The sequence below is a fragment of the Mustela nivalis genome (assembly GCF_964662115.1).
Source record: "Mustela nivalis genome assembly, chromosome: 8".
NCBI lineage: Eukaryota > Metazoa > Chordata > Mammalia > Carnivora > Mustelidae > Mustela > Mustela nivalis.
In genome coordinates, this window is record NC_139027.1 from 113930107 (window position 1) to 113947791 (window position 17685).

Sequence of the window (17685 nt, forward strand, 5' to 3'; positions counted from 1 at the left end):
AAAGCAGCACTTATTAAGTATCAATATAGAAAAAACTGGAAGAAAAAGAGAAAAACATCAAGCTTGCTGCCCTGTTTCCAACTTTGACTCTGTTCCGCAGACCCTGGGGGAGGGACGCGGACTGCGGTGTTTCCTGAGGCCCAGGTTAACCCCTTAGGCTGCAGACTTCCAGCAGCAGGGTGCGGGAGCAGAAACAAACAAGAAACAAGCAGAAACTGTGTCTTCCAGAAACCTGGCAGGAAGAAAATCCAAGCCCATCAGATGGAAGCTTTGCAGGAAGATTGTTAATGGTGTAAAAGAGTGCTGGGAGATACACCAGCAGAGACTTTCTGACCGCTGATGTTGGCGTCAGCAAAAGCAAATTGCGCCGTGTGTGGTCGATGACTTGCCCCGCCCAACTCTGCTTTCTGGGCCTGTCTTGTGTTCAGTGTCCCCCATTTCTCTCCTCTGAGGTCAGACCAAAGGATCCAGGCTTCTCCACCTCTCTCATGACATTCCTAATAGAAGCGATGTATCTCTTCCATGCTCTTGCAGGCCTAAGGTGATATCCCTTTCAGAAGGACCACATTCAGAGAGAATGCTTGAGGACAGAAGCACAGCAAGGTCAAGGGCTTTGCCATTGGACGGACCTGGATGTGAGTCCTAATCTCCACGTGTGGCAGACTTCCCCACCACAGCCCACAGTGATCTGTCTCCTGGTATCCCTGCCTTTGCCAGTTCCTCCTGCCCCAAGACTGAATCAGGGTGACCAAGGGTGATTGAACCTGGGTGACCAAGAGAGTATGGCGGATGTGACAGCATACGAATTTTGAAGCTGGGTCACAAAAAGCATTACAGCTTCTGCCTTGACCTCTTGGATCCGTCTCTCTGGGGAAGCCAGCTATCACTGTGTGCGACACTCACGTCGTTCTATAGGGGGACCCTTGTAAGTGAATCCTCTTGGAAGTGGGGCTTTCAGCCTCGGCTGACATTGAACTGCAAAGTCTCGAGGGACCTTGAGTTTGAGCCCCTCTGCTGAGCTGCGTCTGAACCCCTAAGTCACCGAAACCCTGAGAGATAATCGATGGTGGTGGTTGTTACTTTAAATTCTAAACTTGGGGGGCACCTGGGTGGCTCAGTGGGTTAAAGCCTCTGCCTTCGGCTCAGGTCATGATCTCAAGGTCTTGGGATCGAGCCCCACATCATCGGGCTCTCTGCTCAATGAGGAGCCTGCTTCCCCTTCTCTCTCTGCCTACTTGTGATCTCTGTCAAATAAAGAAAATTAAAAAAAAAAATTCTAAATCTGGAGGCAAGGTGTTACACAGCCATAGGAACAAGAACTTAACCTTTCTAAGTAGTGAGGGCAGTCAAGGCTGATACTTGTTTGGGAGACAGCTGTGCAGCTATATTGTTAAAATATAGAACTATTTCTAGGCTGCTTTGTAAAGAGCCTTGGACTCAAATTAATGTGATCTTAGGTAGCTAGCTCCCCAAGGTCCTTTACAAAGGCAAATCAAATCCTCTTCAGAAGGAGGAAAGGAAACATTATCCTTGGCCACAAATTATTTCAAAAAATAGTTTATAAATACCACGTCTGGCACAAAAACAAAGACAAATGAGATGGTCAAACGCAGAATTTTTTAGGCACCCGTTAAGCAATGGGATGGCAGTGGATTTTGTGTGTGGTGGCAAGGGAAAAAACAAAGGCTGGAAGGGATGCAGATGGGACTAATGAAAGAGAAAAGTGGCTCCCATTGCTTCTGGAAGCCAGCTCTGGAAATAGCAGGGAGCAAACCCTTCTTCCCGGTGTTCTTTAGAGGGTAGCAGGACCTCCGTATCCAGAGGTCCCTACAGCACAGATTTCATTTCTCTACAAATTCCATGTCCAAGCTTCGCTGGAGAGTGGCGAAGTTGTTTCTTTTTACTTTTTCCTTTTTCAAGATTTTATTTATTTATTTGACAGACAGAGATCACAAGTAGGCAGAGAGGCAGGCAGAGAGAGAGAGAGGGAAGCAGACTCCCTGCTGAGCAGAGAGCCCAATGCGGGGCTCAATCCCAGGACCCTGGGATCATGACCTGAGCCGAAGGCAGAGGCTTAAGCCACTGAGCCACCCAGGGGCCCAGTGAAGTTGCTTCTTGAACGTGGCCCAAACCACGGACCCATGAAAGGGACCAAGGTGTCTGGAAGATCTGTAGCTGAATGTTCCAGACTGCACGAGACCCAGAGACTCCTAGAAAACATGACTAAAGGAAAATAATTCTCCATCCCAGAAGGCGAAGACTTGGAACAGCTATATCCGATCTAGAGGGGGCAAAAAAATGTTTTTTTTTTTTTGCATGGAATAATGTAAAATAAAATTAAACCCCACTCTAGGATATTAGCAGGATCTGTGGCAAGTCTCTCATGATACAGATGAGGAAAATAAGAGCCGGAAGGTTGAGAGAGTGAGTCCTAGCCTGCTGACCCACTCGGCATGAGGCTCTATCCCGGTGGGCGTGGTCGCATGCGATTCCTGCCTTACTCTCAGGATATCGATACCCTGAATTTCATAGACCACCTGGCACTTCTCTCTCAACAAGCTAATCTTGGCCCACCCAAACTGAAAGGTTCAATTTGACATCATTTCAGGTATCCTCTCTTTTTCTTTCTTGAACTCAGTTTCAACATCCACTGTTTTTTCTGGGCAGACATCCATCCAAGGTCTGTCTTCTGACCCTGCCAGCTCATCGTCATGGCGTAGCATTTTGGGTTAGGTGGCATCTAGCTTAGCTTACTTCTCTGTGCCTTTGTCCAGAGTTTTATACATTTATAAACTCTCACCAATAGAAGCTTCCTGCTTCCTCTTTATAAAGTAATTTTGATTAGTGATTCCCCAGTGGAGCAGATGATGTGATCAGAATTTGCCAAGTGCTCCCAGCTCCCTGAGGGGATGAGCTCCTTGTCCCTGGAAATATTTGAGCAGGGTCTCAGTGATGGTCTGCCAGTCTCTCGAGTCAAGGAATTTGGTCCCCATACTGAAGGTTCCTTTCCAGGATTAATCATGATAAATAATATCTTTTGATTTCTCACCATTTCTGGGGTGCCGACTCTGCCTTACCAACCCCCAACTCCCAGCCCCCTCCTATCTCCATTCACAGTGATTTTCAATCCCTTCTCCACACCTCCATGGCAACCCCTGTCATGGTCTGGAGAGACCCAGGTTTTAATCCCAACTTGACCACCAACTAGCTGTGAAAACCTGAACAAATTCGCTAATTCCTGTGGACCCCAGTCTCTTCCTCTCTCCCTTCATCATTGGAACTGCTGTGGAAAAGAGCAATAATGAATATAAAGGATGAGCCGTTCTCCAACACGAAGTTCTTCAGTACCCAGAATCTTCCATAGGCTGGCTACCCTGTCTTGTGATCATTGAGTCACATATCCTCCTTCCTTTTAGCCTCCTGGAAGGCAGGGTCCGGGTCTTCTCTATCACTCTCCCCAGGGCTCCAGTCCAGAGCCTCAGGACTAACAGACACTCCACAGACTCGTTACTCAGATGTTACCGAGGTAAGGGACAGTGTTGTTGACACAGGGTCAGACCAGATCTACACTCTCAAGGAAGTTCTATTTGAGGAAGTGAGATAAAAAGGGGGCAAATGCCAAGTTATTTGAGCTGGGTTGTAATTTTTAGCTTTTCTTGACCTTCTAGTAGGACTGCTCCTGCTTTAGCATATGTCAAAATAATTGACCTAGATGGGCAAAAAGTCATTAAGCAGGGAAGTATTTCAATTAAGGGAGATTTTATTTGCCATGGGGTCTTTGAGAGCTTAGAGAGAAAAGAAGCAATAGTGAAATAATAGCAAGCAGACTGCTGCAATTAAATGTGATTTACCACAAGTTAAGTATCACTTTCAGATAGTGTCAAATTAAAGCATTTAGGAAGATTGCTGAAAAAAGGCTTTTTTTTTTTTTTCTTATCTAAGTGAAATGCTGGCACAGGAGTCTTCCAAAGGGAAATGGCCAGATGCTGTTTTATATGCGTGGTGTGTTGGTGCCTAACATCTCCTTAGTGTTTTTGAATTCTACATTGTCTGCAGAATTGCCACTTCATTAAAACCGGCTCAGAAATTCCCTTTTAAATGATGCAGGTAGCTGTCAGTCCCTGTCCTGCCTCGTTTGCATTTTAGAAATGCCGGAGTTACTTCCAAAAATACCTTAATTTAACCTTAAATTTCCTGTGTGATTCAGGAAAAATGCCAGCCAGTCAAGGAAACCAGGGGATGACATTTTACAGTCGACATATTTATCTCTTTGCTTTCACTGTTAGGAGCTAAAAATTCCTGAAGTTTGACCTTCCTGTTGTCTTGATCTATGCCCAAAACCTTCAACATAATTTTGTTTTGGTTTAGACTGTAGTCTCTTGCTACTTGGGTTCAGTAGGATTAGAGTAGGGTTCAGTAAGATGGGAGTAAGTGGGTGTTATAGAGATAGGGACAGACATGGACAAAGAAGTGGCAAGGTGGGAGACACAGTTTAATTTGTAAATTTAAAAATCCCCAATGTATATATACAAATAAAGGATTCAGCCTAATAAATTAGTATGGCTCATTCCAGCCTGAGGTCAAGGCTGAGTGTGGCTCAAGTACTAAAGTTTATTTCTCAGCTAAAAATAATCTATAGATTTAAAAACTGTAGCAGAAAGGTGAAAAATCTTCCTAAATGGCAGGAGCCAAGGTGAACTACAGGTGTTAGTGGGCATCAACAATATTGGACATGCTTGATAAAAAATAAGTAAAAAAATATGTGGGTTATGGAAAGCTTATTGGTCACAATGTGTATTAGATCTTTTATTTATATTAAAAATTAATCTTTTTATCTCTTTGTACTTTTTTCCCAAACCAGTGAAAAATAAAATATATTTTATAGTTAACCATATGAAGTTCCTTTATTATTGATACAGTATGTAAGTGTTTGTTTAGTGGCTAAAAAAATTACAGTTCCCAGGGTGACTGGGTGGCTCAGTCAGTTAAACACCTGACTCCTGATTTTTGGCTCAGGTCAGAATGTCAGGTCCTGAGACTGAGCCCTACGTTGGGCTCCATACTCAGTGCAGAATCTGCTTGTCTCTCTCTCTCTCTCTCTTCCTCTCTCTAATAAATAAATAAAATCTTAAAAATACATTAAAAAAGGGGCACCTGGGTGGCTCAGTGGGTTGAGCCGCTGCCTTCGGCTCGGGTCATGATCTCAGAGTCCTGGGATCAAGTCCCGCGTCGGGCTCTCTGCTCAGCAGAGAGCCTGCTTCCCTCTCTCTCTCTGCCTGCCTCTCCATCTACTTGTGATTTCTCTCTGTCAAATAAATAAATAAAATCTTTAAAAAAAATACATTAAAAAATTCTAATTCCCAATGTCACTGATGTGACAAGGTAAAAGAAATTGCACACAAGCACTATAGTCTAGCTGATGACATTGTTTTCCGTGGGAGTACAGGTGAGCAATTCTGATACTTCCATATATGTATATTGGAATCAAATAATTAAGCAAATGGATAGCAAATGGTGGGAGCCAGATTCCTCACTTGTGGAGTGAAAATTATAGATAAGCAAGGGGATTAGGAGAATAGAATGATCCATGTCATAATGGATTAGAGTAGGAGACATCAGGTGAATTTGTATTTACTTAGTTCAAATGACTATATTGAAATGTTTATAGATGTGCATGTATGTGCGTTAGCATATACACATGCATTCCCGTGAGGTGACCGTACCTAAGAGAAATGAAACCCAGTAACAACTAGCACACTCAGCTCCCAGATCTTGGTTTCTACTACCATTCTCCATTAAAGGAAATAGAGCTTCTTGGAGAGATGACTGATTCTAGGACTGAGGAAGGAAATATACGAGATGAATCTGGAGCATCTTGTAGTGCTTGAAAGGAAGTGCTGAACAAAATAAAACAAAACAAATAACAATAAGAAAACATTGATAAGAAGGTGTCAGAGGGACACAGATACCAACTGAAGATCACCTCATGCAAAGCTGGAACAATGTGACATAAATATCCATGGGTCCATAACTATTTAAGTAAATTACTGAATAAATGAATGAATGAATGAATGAATGAGTCAGTGAGTGAATGAATGAGTGAAAAAGAGGAGAGAAGAGACAATGCAGAATTCCAAATAATTTATATAGATACAGGGACGCCTGGGTGGCTCAGTTGGTTAAGCAGCTGCCTTCGGCTCAGGTCACGATCCCAGTGTCCTGGGATCGAGTCCCACATCAGGCTCCTTGTTCCGCAGGGAGCCTGCTTCTCCCTCTGCCTCTGCTTTCCACTCTGTCTGCCTGTGCTTGCTCTCACTCTCTCTCTCTCTGACAAATAAATAAATAAAATCTTAAAAAAAAATTATATAGATACTTAACTCTCAAGGAGGGGGGAGCATAAATTCTCACTCCTTAAGTGTAGGCTACACATAGAGACTTCCTTCCAAAAAGCACAGTATGGGAAAAGGGTAGGAGGGGAGCAGCAGTAACTTTATAGTGAAGAAATCTGACAAGCACTACCTTAGGTGATCAAGGTCAACATCAGCAGTGAAAGGTCACGTTGATAGTATGTTCCCTTTACTCTACAATGTGATGAGCATGGCATTTTACCGCCACGTTTTTCCTCCCTAAGCCCATAACTCTAGTCTAATCATGAGAAAAACATTAGATGAATTCCAGTAGAGAGACCTCCTACAAATTACCTGACCAGCACTCTTGAAACTGTCATGGTCACCAAAAAAAAGGAAAAGTCTGAGAAACTGTCACAGTCAAGAGGAGCTTAAGGAAACATGAAAACTAAATGCAATGTGATATCTGGATAGGATACTGAAACAGAAAAGGACATTAGGTAAAAGGTAAGGAAATCTGAATAAAGCATGGGCTTCAGCTAATAATAATGTGTCAGTATATGTACATTAATTGTAACAAACATACCACAGTAGTGTAAGATGTTAGCCATAGGGGGAAGAAGTATAAGGCATATGGGAGCTCTCTCTTCTATCTTCTCAATTTTCCTGTAAGTCTAGAACTCTTATTGAAAAGTTTATTTTTTTTTAAATCAAAAAAAGTGATATGGGCTGTAGGCCAAATGCAAGTCCAAGTCTATGGAAGTACACAGAAGGAATATCATTGACATTGATATACCTATAAACTTGTGTAATTCTCACATAAGGAAGGTGCTATTAATATTCTCATTTTAAAGATAAGGAAATTAAATAAAATCTTTTTTAAAAGATGAGGAAATTATGGTTTGGTAAGGTTTAATGAATTGCCCAAGTTTGGACAGTTAATAAGTAATAAACACAGATCTGAATTTGGAAAGTATGAATCCTGTACCCACAGAGTTAACCCTTTGTGTACATACCAACATTAACCACTGAAAATATGACTTTTGTTTTAGACAAGTTGATTTGTAGACATTTTTCTGACAGAAGCTTGAAATCAGAGACTGTTGACTATTAGACAGCCCATGGGCATTTTAAAAAACTTGTAAAACTTGCAAAAAAATCCAACCATCTCACGAAAAAATTATCTTCATACTACAATTTTACATGGTGTTGAAAGAGATTATTGAACTTAGAACATCGGGTTTCTGCCTGAAAACTATTTTTACTTACCAAGAGATATTGTTCAGTGGAAGCAACATTATGTCCAAGACACTGACTTCTCATAAAAAAATTAGATAAAAGTAATTTTTTCCATGAGGACATGGACTTTTCACCATTGGTTACTCTTAGCATGTTATGAGTGAAATTCAGATTAGTATATAATAACATTTCAAAGGAGCCTCTTAGCCTAACACACACACACCCAAGATGCAGTCTTTGACCCAGAAGACTCCATCTCACAAATGATCATTTCCATGAAATGAATGTGATTTTCACCCCAAGATGGTACTGACAAGTTTTGCCTTAAAGAATCTAAAAACCTAAAAACTGGTGGCTCAGTCAGTTAAGCCGCTGCCTTCAGCCCCGGTCATGATCCCAGGGTCTTGGAATCAAGTCCCGCACTGGGATCCTTGCTCAGCAGGGGGCCTGCTTCTCTCTCTGCCTCTGCCTGACTCTCTGCCTGCTTGTTCTCTCTCTCTATCTCTTTCTCTCTCTCTCTGACAAATAAATAAATAAAATCTTCAAAAAAGAACCTAAAAACTTAGTTTTAAAATTCTCCTGTACTCCTCTTAAGGTAAAGTCATCAACAATTTCTGAACTTAATAGCAAGACCAGAGGAAGATGAAAACACCCAATAAATTGAGCCTTACATTCTACAATTATAGAGGACTCAGGAGCCCTACTTCTGTGGCTGTACCAGCGTGATCTGTGTTCCAGCTCTGAGCTCCATATTTTGATTCCTCAGCACTGGTTACAGGAGGGAGCTTTGCATGGCTGGTGCTGGATTTCCTTGGGCCTAACTTGACCACGTCATCAGACCTCAACATTATCTTTCTTCTCTCCCATTTGAGTCTTCTTCTTCCACTATGGAAGAATGGTAGAAGATGTAGGCTATGGAGTTCATTCTGCTTTCATTTTTTATTTCTTTGGGCAGACAGTAGGTGGCAGTGGTGAGGATGAGAAGACACCTGGAATGGGGCATGGTTGACAGTAGGTCACTAAGCCACTGGTGTGGAAGAGAAATCATCATGGAAGATAAGGCCATGTGACATCTTCCCACACGAGGGAAGGCTTTCCTCACACCTTTCTGTGTAGCTCTGTGGTGGGTGGGCTGGTAGGGATGAGAAGCTTGATGGGAGTAGCTTTGCAACCAAGGCCGAAGAGATGACTGTGTCCACAGCCTGGGCCTCCAACATTTTAATGCATACCATGACAATCCCGGTGAGAGAAGTAATTCTCTTGACACCTATCTTGTTACAGGCTGGTATATCTCTATACCTACCCTCGACTAGGAGAGTGCCAAAAAAGAAAATGAGAGGTTCATGGAAGTTCATTCTAAGCCTTGGCTCTTCCCATCTGCAGTAAGACATATCACCTCTTGGCTCCAACAAGTGGGAATAACAGCCCTCTCCTGCCTTTGCTCGCGAGACTGGGGAATCACAGCCACACAGGGTGGGCTGGCCTCTTCCCCACACAGCTGTCAGGGACACTTTTCAAGTTCCCCAACCTCCTCTACCTTTATCTGGTATTTTTATTTTTTTTTTTATTTTTTTTTTTTAAGATTTTATTTATTTATTTGACAGACAGAGATCACAAGCAGACAGAGAGGCAGGCAGAGAGAGGGGGGAGAAAGCAGGCTCCCCGTTGAGCAGAGAGCCCGATGTGGGACTCGATCCCAGGACCCTGAGATCATGACCTGAGCCGAAGGCAGCGGCTTAACACACTGAGCCACCCAGGCGCCCCTATCTGGTATTTTTAAATACAATTGTGGGAAAGGCAAGTCCGCTTCATCAGCAAGTGTCAGGCATCTTGGGAACCCAGAGAAGGAGGCGTGAGTCTAATTCCTGCTGTGTTTCCCAGGCCTCCAGCAAAGCCTCCTCTCAACAGCAGGACACAGCTCAGGCAAATCACCCAATAGATGGTTCAACTCTGTATGTACTAGCTGCCTTCCTGACCTCCTCCTCCTCCCCCTAATTTTCCTCCTTCTTCTCCTTCTCCTTCTTCTTCCTCTTCATGTTGGCTCCACATACAACATAGATCCCAACCGAGGGCCTGTACTTATGACCCTGATATCAAAACCCGAGATGAGATCAGGAGTCAGATGCCCAACTGACTGAGCCACCCAGGCACCCACAGACAGTAGCTTTTGCTTGTGCCGTAAGTCAGTGCCGTGGATATAGAATAACTGTGGGATGACAGAAATCCCTGGTACAGTTCCATCCAAGGCAGACCTTTCTGCCGCCCTCTCAAAGCCTCAAACACCCAAACTCACTGGCAAAAGGAATTAAGGGCTCTGGGCAGGAGGGCAAGCACATTGTTGTGTGGCTCTGAGAATGGGGACCAAACTCTGGACCTTGTATTCTAGCCAAGAGCTTGGTCCTTTGACCTGTGGGCAGCACTGGAGGCCAGCCCAAGAACTGGGATGGTGGCCTTGACCAGGGCGCTCTTGTCTTCTTCAGGTCCCTGAAGGAAGATGAGGAAGTGGTATAGTGAAAGCTGGGCTTAGGAAAGTGGGTCCAAATCCTGCCTCTGTCTCGGTTGGTTACTCAGCTTCCCTGAGCCTCTGTCCCCATCTGTAAGATGGGCATGATGCCAGCGCCCTGGACTGCCTTGAAGAAAGGATCTCCCCAACATGGTGCTTGGAGCCTAAGTTCTCAATACTTCTGTATGTTACACCTAACTCCATCTTAGTCCATTCTGGCTGCCATAGACTGGGTGGCTTACAAACAACAGAAATTGATTTCTCAAGTTCCAGGAGGATGGAAGTCCAAGATCAGGGTGCCAACATGAGAAGCCTCCTGTGGTCTGCACATTGCGGACTTCTCCTTGTATTCTTATACAGTAGAAAGGGCGAACCGGCTCTTCTGGCCTTCTCTTGGAGGAGCACAGATCCCATTCACGGAGGGCGCCACTCTCATAACCCAATTGTCTCTGCGTCCACCCCTAGCCCCAGCCCCTCTCCTCACGCCACAGGGTGAGCACTTCGGGACAGACTGGCTCTGAGACCCAAGTCCACGACAGTATTTTGAGCTTGTCCCGATGTTAAAGCTCCAGCCACAGTTCCAAAAACGAGCTCTTGCAAGTCAAGAGAAAAATCAGTTAAAAATATTGCAGGGTCTAAGAAGTCAGCTCCTGAAAAGAAGGAGACAGGCGGCAGGCGCTGTGGCAGAAGGCCAATTTGGGAACAGCTTGGCAGGTGACAGGTGTGCTTTGGGCTGTCCTGCAGACTCAGCCTCATCTTCTCCATCCATTAGTTGAGAATGATAATACCAGCCCCAAGGCGAGGCCGTTTGTGTACTTAACAAATAGCATCTCTTGGGGCGCCTGGGTGGCTCAGTCATGAAGTGCCCACCTTTTTTGCTCAAGTCATGATCCGAGGGTTCTGGGATCGAGCCTCACATTGGCCTCCCCGCTTAGTGGGAAGCCTGCTTCTCCCTCTCCCACTCCCCCTGCTTCTGTTCCTTCTCTATGTCTCTCTCTCTCTCTTTCAAATAAATAAATAAATAAAATCTTAAAACAAAAGAGCATCTCTTAATGGGAAGAAACTAGAGAGGGAGACAAACCATAAAAGACTCTTAATCTCAGGAAACAAATTGAGGGTTGCTGGGGGGATCCGGGGGAGGGATAGGGTGGCTGGGGGATGGACATGGGGGAGGGTATGTGCTATGGTGAGTGCTGTGAATTGTGTAAGACTGAGAATTCATAGACCGTACCTCTGAAATTAATAATACCTTCTATGTTAGTAAAAGAAAAATAATAATAATAATAACAAGATGTAGGGGAAAAAATAGCATCTCTTAGTCTTCTACACAGATAAGGGGACAATTGAATAACCGAGAGCATGCATATCTGTCCAGAAAAAACGAAGGCCAGAACTCATGGGGAGAAGGCTCTTCTTTGGGAAGGAAAACAGGGAGAATGGAGGAGGGTCCTGAGGTCTGGGACAGAGTCCAGAGGGGAAGCTGGGATATTTCCAGAAGAAAATGTGTTGCCCAGTGGCCCTGTGCAGAGATTGTGCTCTTTGAGGGTCTGCATGTCACCCTACGGGCTGTGACAGGTGGAGAGTGGAACAATCGTCCTGTTTTCTTCTCTGTAACAGAGGCCATGAGGGACCGGCGGGCAGCCAGGACCAGGGGTGGGCCATGGCCTGGAGCTGGGTCCCCACCAGATGTAAGTCCCCTCTCAGGCCCTGGGCCTTTGGCCGTTTGAGCACCTGGATGCTCTTGAGGTTGTCCCAAGATGGAGGTGGGGGGCCCCTTTGTCCAGGGCACATCTGTTTGAAATGGGGGAGCTCCCCTGTCCACCCTGGGGGTGGGGGTGCTGGGGTCTGGTTCTCTTCGGGACGCCGGAAGGTGGATTATTGATTTACCAACAACCTAGCCTTCTCTCCTCAGAACCTACAAACCCGACAGATCCACAAGCAGACCAGAGATCACCTCTCTTCTGGGTTCAATTCAGATGTCCCTGTGGAAGCTGAGATAGAGAATGCTTAATTTTTATAATATATTCAGTTACAGAACCGCAGAGGGGGACGATTCAGAGAAACATACACACACACACACACACAAAACCCCAAGGTCTACTGACTCTGTGTGTGCCTTGGCAGTTGGCAGAGTCAGGATTTCCTAATACGGTTTTGTTTCAGCGAAGCGTCTCCAGGAGATTTCTGTCAGCAAAACATTGTGTCCCTAGTAGCCGCTGGGCCCAGAGATGATCTCTCATCTACAGTCTCTTCTTACCCCATGGCTAAGATTCACAGCGCCTTCTAAAGCCTAATTTTTAAATTTCTTATCATTTTATTTTTAAAATATTTCACTTAGTTATCTACCTATTTATTTATTTATGTGTGCAAAATATCCCAAGATTCTTTTTTTCTCCCTTGGTAAGTGAAAGAAATGTGAAGTCAGTTCTAGAATAAGGTTATAGCTAATACTTCCTTCAGATTCTTTTAAAAGAAGCCTGTGTCAAAGGTCAAGCCATGAAGACAGAAATAAATGAGGAGTTGTGGGCTTCACGGTGGGCTGGCTGGCTGAGATGCAGCCAGAGGGGGTTTCCTGAGCAAGGCAGCTTGGCCCACCAAGGATGTGGCCCCTTTCTATCAGTAAGTGAGGTATTTCCACTCGCAACAGAGGGATCGTGCAATAGCATGACCCCTTTGTCTCCTCTGTCATGAAAATAAGAATCAAGAAAGCCAGAAGGGGCATTTTGAGAATGAGCTGGAGATCTTAGAAAGCAGCATAATACTTTCCAATTATGCTGGAAACAGAATCTTTTAAAAAAATTATCATTTTTTTTTTTAAATAGAAAATCACTCAGTAGAATGCAGCTGAAATGGCTTCCAATACTCTGTGAGCCCCAGAGGATTTGTATTGGGTATATGTTCATGAATGGTTTTTTCCAAATGAGTTTAAGACAAATTTGAATGTCCCCCGTTTCTCGGGGAACAGAGGGAAAGCCAGGTGGATTATGAGATAACTGAGAACAGGTGGCTGTTGCAGATAAAACTGGACTCCAGAATTCATATTTCGTTCCGTTTGGGGGATGGGAGCTAGTTGCCCGGGGAACCAACAATGTGGTTAGAGGACTGGAACTTTCCGCCCCACCCCTGATTTTCAAGGAGAGGGGAGGGGCTGGGGACTGGGTGAATCACCACGGCCAGTGATTTCATTACTCATGCCTACTCATGGAAGCTCTCCACAAACCCTAAGTGACAGGATTTGGGGAGGGTTGGTCTCTTTTATAATATCTTTTGTAAGAAGCCACCAGTAGTGGTGAAGTTTTCCTTGAGTTCCGTGAATCATTATAGAAAATGATCAAACTTGGGGAGAAAATGATCAAACTTGGGAACCACCCACTTGGAGCCAAGTTGGGCGTTAAGTGTGGGTAATTCACCATTTTCTGCAGACAGTGCTAAAACATACATGATCGGAGGCCTATCCCCCATAGATCGCCATGGATTGTGGGCTATAGTCCATGTCCTAATTCCAAGGAAGGCTTCCTAAGAGCACTGAGGATTTGTAGCCCCTCATGTGACATAGTCATAGAGAGACTGCTGCCTTGCATAAGGTAGGAATGCCGTGTTCTTTAGAATGAGTCTTCACCAAAGGCCCGATGCTGGTCTCGGGCCCTACTGGGAGACAAGATCTGGTACTGAACAGGGTTAGTCTCATTCTCCTTTCCAGTGAGTGAAGATAAACCTGCCTGTGATTGCGTTCTCTCTCTCTCTCTGTATGTGTGTATGGAAAGACTAGATTTTTTTCTAATTAATTTTGTCTAAATGAATGTGCTTCAAAGGCTGGTGGAAACATAGGAGATATGATTTTGTCTGCCTTTAAAATTTGACCTAGGGGCGCCTGGGTGGCTCAGTGGGTTAAAGCCTCTGCCTTCGGCTCAGGTCATGATCCCAGGGTCCTGGGATCAAGCCCCACATTGGGCTCTCTGTTCAGCAGGGAGCCTGCTTCCTCCTTTCTCTCTGCCTCTCTGCCTACTTGTGATCTCTGTCTGTCAGATAAAAAAAAAAAAAAAAAAAAAAAAATTTGACCTAATTGCTTATTTGTGCTGAGTTTGGATTGCCAGGGAAATAAAGACATGAGTATTTAACTATATATGATTTTAGTTTCTACGTATTAGAGCAAAAGGTATTTTTCTTTTTGCAAACGAGTTGAAATTGTACTAGAGAAGCTCTTAAATGATCTGTCCCGTTTCCAACAATTACATTTCCCTAGTTCTATACTAAGAATAGATCTGGATTTTTTTTTTTTAAAGGCCTGGCTTTAAATGAAAATCTCCTAAATGGTTGTAATTAAAAAAACAAAACAACAACAACAACAAAAAAAACCCCAAACCCACAACAATCTCCTATCCCCAACTTCTGCTCCCCCAAAACTTCTTTTTTCTTTTCATCTTTTTTTCTGGTTGCTTCCTGCATTTTTCCAAGTAATATGCTTAGGTCATAATTTTATGATTTATTAACTTTAAACACCATCTGCTTCCTGTTAATGCTAGATGAGGAGTTAGTTCTATAAATGCCCCAATCTCTTCTTCTCTTTTTTATTTTATTTTAATATTAATTAAATATTTTATTTTAAATTACAATTTTATTAATATTTTTATTTTAATTAATATTAATATTTTATTTTATTTTAAATATAATTGACATTATGCTTTATTTTAAATTACTAGTCACCACTTCCATTACCATGACTTTTAAAATATTGCCCACAGCAAAGTCCTTGGTGTACTGTGAAAGCATTTCTTTTTGAAGCAGCTTCAGTTAAGTGGTTACAATTGCCCCTTTGAGGGAGATGTCAGGACCCAGCTGATACCACACCTTCTCCCAAGAGAGAAGCCCTCCCCTGAAGGGCACCCAGAGGACTCAGAGCCACCACAGCAAGGCCTGACCTCATTGCTCCTGCTGTGCTCACCAGTGGGCATGGCGGAGCTCAGAGAGTTCTTAGTATCTCAGCAGACTCCCAGAGACACATATTCTGTGTTGTGTGTGTGTGTGTGTGTGTGTGTGTGTGTGTGTGTGGCTCAGCTCCAGTGTGGGCCTCAGGAGCAGGGGGCATGCCCTTGGATGAGCATGGCCTTCAGAGTCACAAAGATCAGAGTTTACATCACCATGGTAGACAGAATAACGACCTTCTGTGATGGTTAATTTTATGTGTCAACTTGACTTGGGTCAGGGTTGCCCAGAAGGGCTGGTAAAACATTATTTCTGGTTGTTTCTGTGAGGGTTTTTCCAGAAGAGATTAACATTTGAATCTGTAAACCGAGCAGATTGGCCTCACCAATGTAGGTAGGGCTGCATTGTGGCATGAGGGCTGAATAGAACAAAAAGGAGGAGGAAGGGCTCATTTTCTCTTTTTGCTTAAGCTGGACAATCAGTCCTCTCCTGCTCTCAGATTGTGGTCCTGGATCTTGAGCCCTCAGACTTGAACCAGACTTTATACCATTGGACTCTTGATTCTTAGGTCTTTGGACTTAGACTGTGCCTTACACATTTGACTCCTGTGATTTTCAGTCCTTCAGACTTGGACTGAATTACACTACTGGATTCCCTGGTTCTCCAGCCTGCAGACAACAGTTCGTGGGACTTCTCAGCCTCCATACTTGCGTAAGACAATCCTTATGGATTCTTTTTCTTCGGAGAATCCTGACTAATGTACTGCCCAAAGATGCCCATGCCCTAATCTCTAGAACCTGCAAATGTTACCTTACCAAAGAGAAATCTTTGTTCCTTCGGAAGCCCTAGGTCTACCAAGGTTGGTGGTTTCTCAGTTCCTTCCAGCTTGAGGAACTCATGACCTATGAAGAATTTAAAGATGAGAGAAATAAATGTACCTGGAGGAATTTAGTGGAAACCCAACTGGGTTGTGAAAAATGGGCCAGATTTGGAAACATGAGTGTCTTCTTCCATACTTGGGTAAACTGAAATGAAGTACTTTGTAGAGATTAATGATCTGTTTTCCATCTTCTGTGTGAAGTTGATCATGATATTCACCCCCTACTTGTGGGAATAGTAAACCTCACCACACACTGTCCTGTCTCCTTGACAGCACTGGGGCCAAGTGGCTCAGCCTGGCAATTTCCAAAGCTTTGTTCTTACAATGTTTTCCATTTTGTCATGTATGGCAGATAGATGCTATTTCCACTATCTCTTTAAAATTATTTGGCCATAAATGCAGGAAATTTATAGACCATGGCCTTGTCTTTTTTACCACTGCCTTCTAAGTGAAATACATTTTTGCTAGATGTACATTAAGATGGAACTAAAAATCCCTAAGAGTTAATACATCTTTCATGATGGAATGTGTCTATTTCTAACTTTAAATATGAAATTACTTGCCTTTGGAACAGGTTTTGTGCTAATGTCCTTATGGGAGATGAAAAATCAGAGTGGAACAGTTTTTGAGATTGTTAATTAAAAATAGCATCTCCCATTATAACAATTCTGAAATGTTCCAGAAGAGAATCAGCAGAAATCAACAAAATGGGGTTGGTAATGGAGGTGTATTTTCCTGAAATTTCTAGACAACATGTTTTCTTTCTCATTGAACTGGACTCCCATAGAGGGCACAAGATGGGACTATTACACAGAGAATAGTATATTTAAATCATGAATGCATGGAAGTTTTCAAAGTATCTGTCTGCTCCTCCTAGACAAGGACTAGAGAAGAAATAAGATATATGCATTGGGTCCAGATCTTCACCTTCACCAAAATGGTGCAGTATAAATCCTGCTGAAGGGCTCTTTAGGACAGCAATTGAAATCTTTTCCAAACTACTACGCTAATTTCCCAATTTCCTTTATTATTATTTTTATTATTATTATTTTTTTAACATAGGTGCTCATCCTGCCCCTCTTTTTTTGGCCATCTGCTTAAATCTTCAATTCAAAAATCACCTTCAAGCAAAGACAGCTACAGATAAAACACCAAGTAATGATGACTATGATATTTTATTTTTAAATTTGTATTTATTCATTTTTTTAAAATCCCAGTATAATTAACGTACAATGTTATATTAGTTTCAGGTGTGCAATAATAGTCATTCAACAGTCCTATACTGTATTCTGTACTTTTAATCCCCTTCACCTGTTCACCCATCTCCCTACCCACCTCCCCTCTGGCAACTGCCAGTTTGTTCTTTAGAGTTAAGAGTCTTTTTTTTGATTGTCTCTTTTTCTCTTTGTTCATTTGTTTTGTCTCTTAAATTCCATATATGAGTGAATCATATGGTATTTGTCTTTTCTGACTTATTTCATTTAGCACTCTACCCTCCAGATCCATCCATATTGTTGCAAATGGCAAGATTTCATCCTTTTTTGTGGCTGAGTGATATATATATTCTTTATCCATTCATCTACCAATGGACACTTGGGCTGCTTCCATGTCTTGGTTATTATAAACAATGCTGCTATAAACATAGGAATGCATGTATCATATTTAAAACAATTTTTAAAAAGATTTATTTATTTGAGAGAGAGAGAGAAAGCAGAGAAAGGAGGAGGGGCAGAGGGAAAGAATATTTCAAGCAGACCCAGCACTGAACTCAGAGCCTGATGCGGGGCTCAATT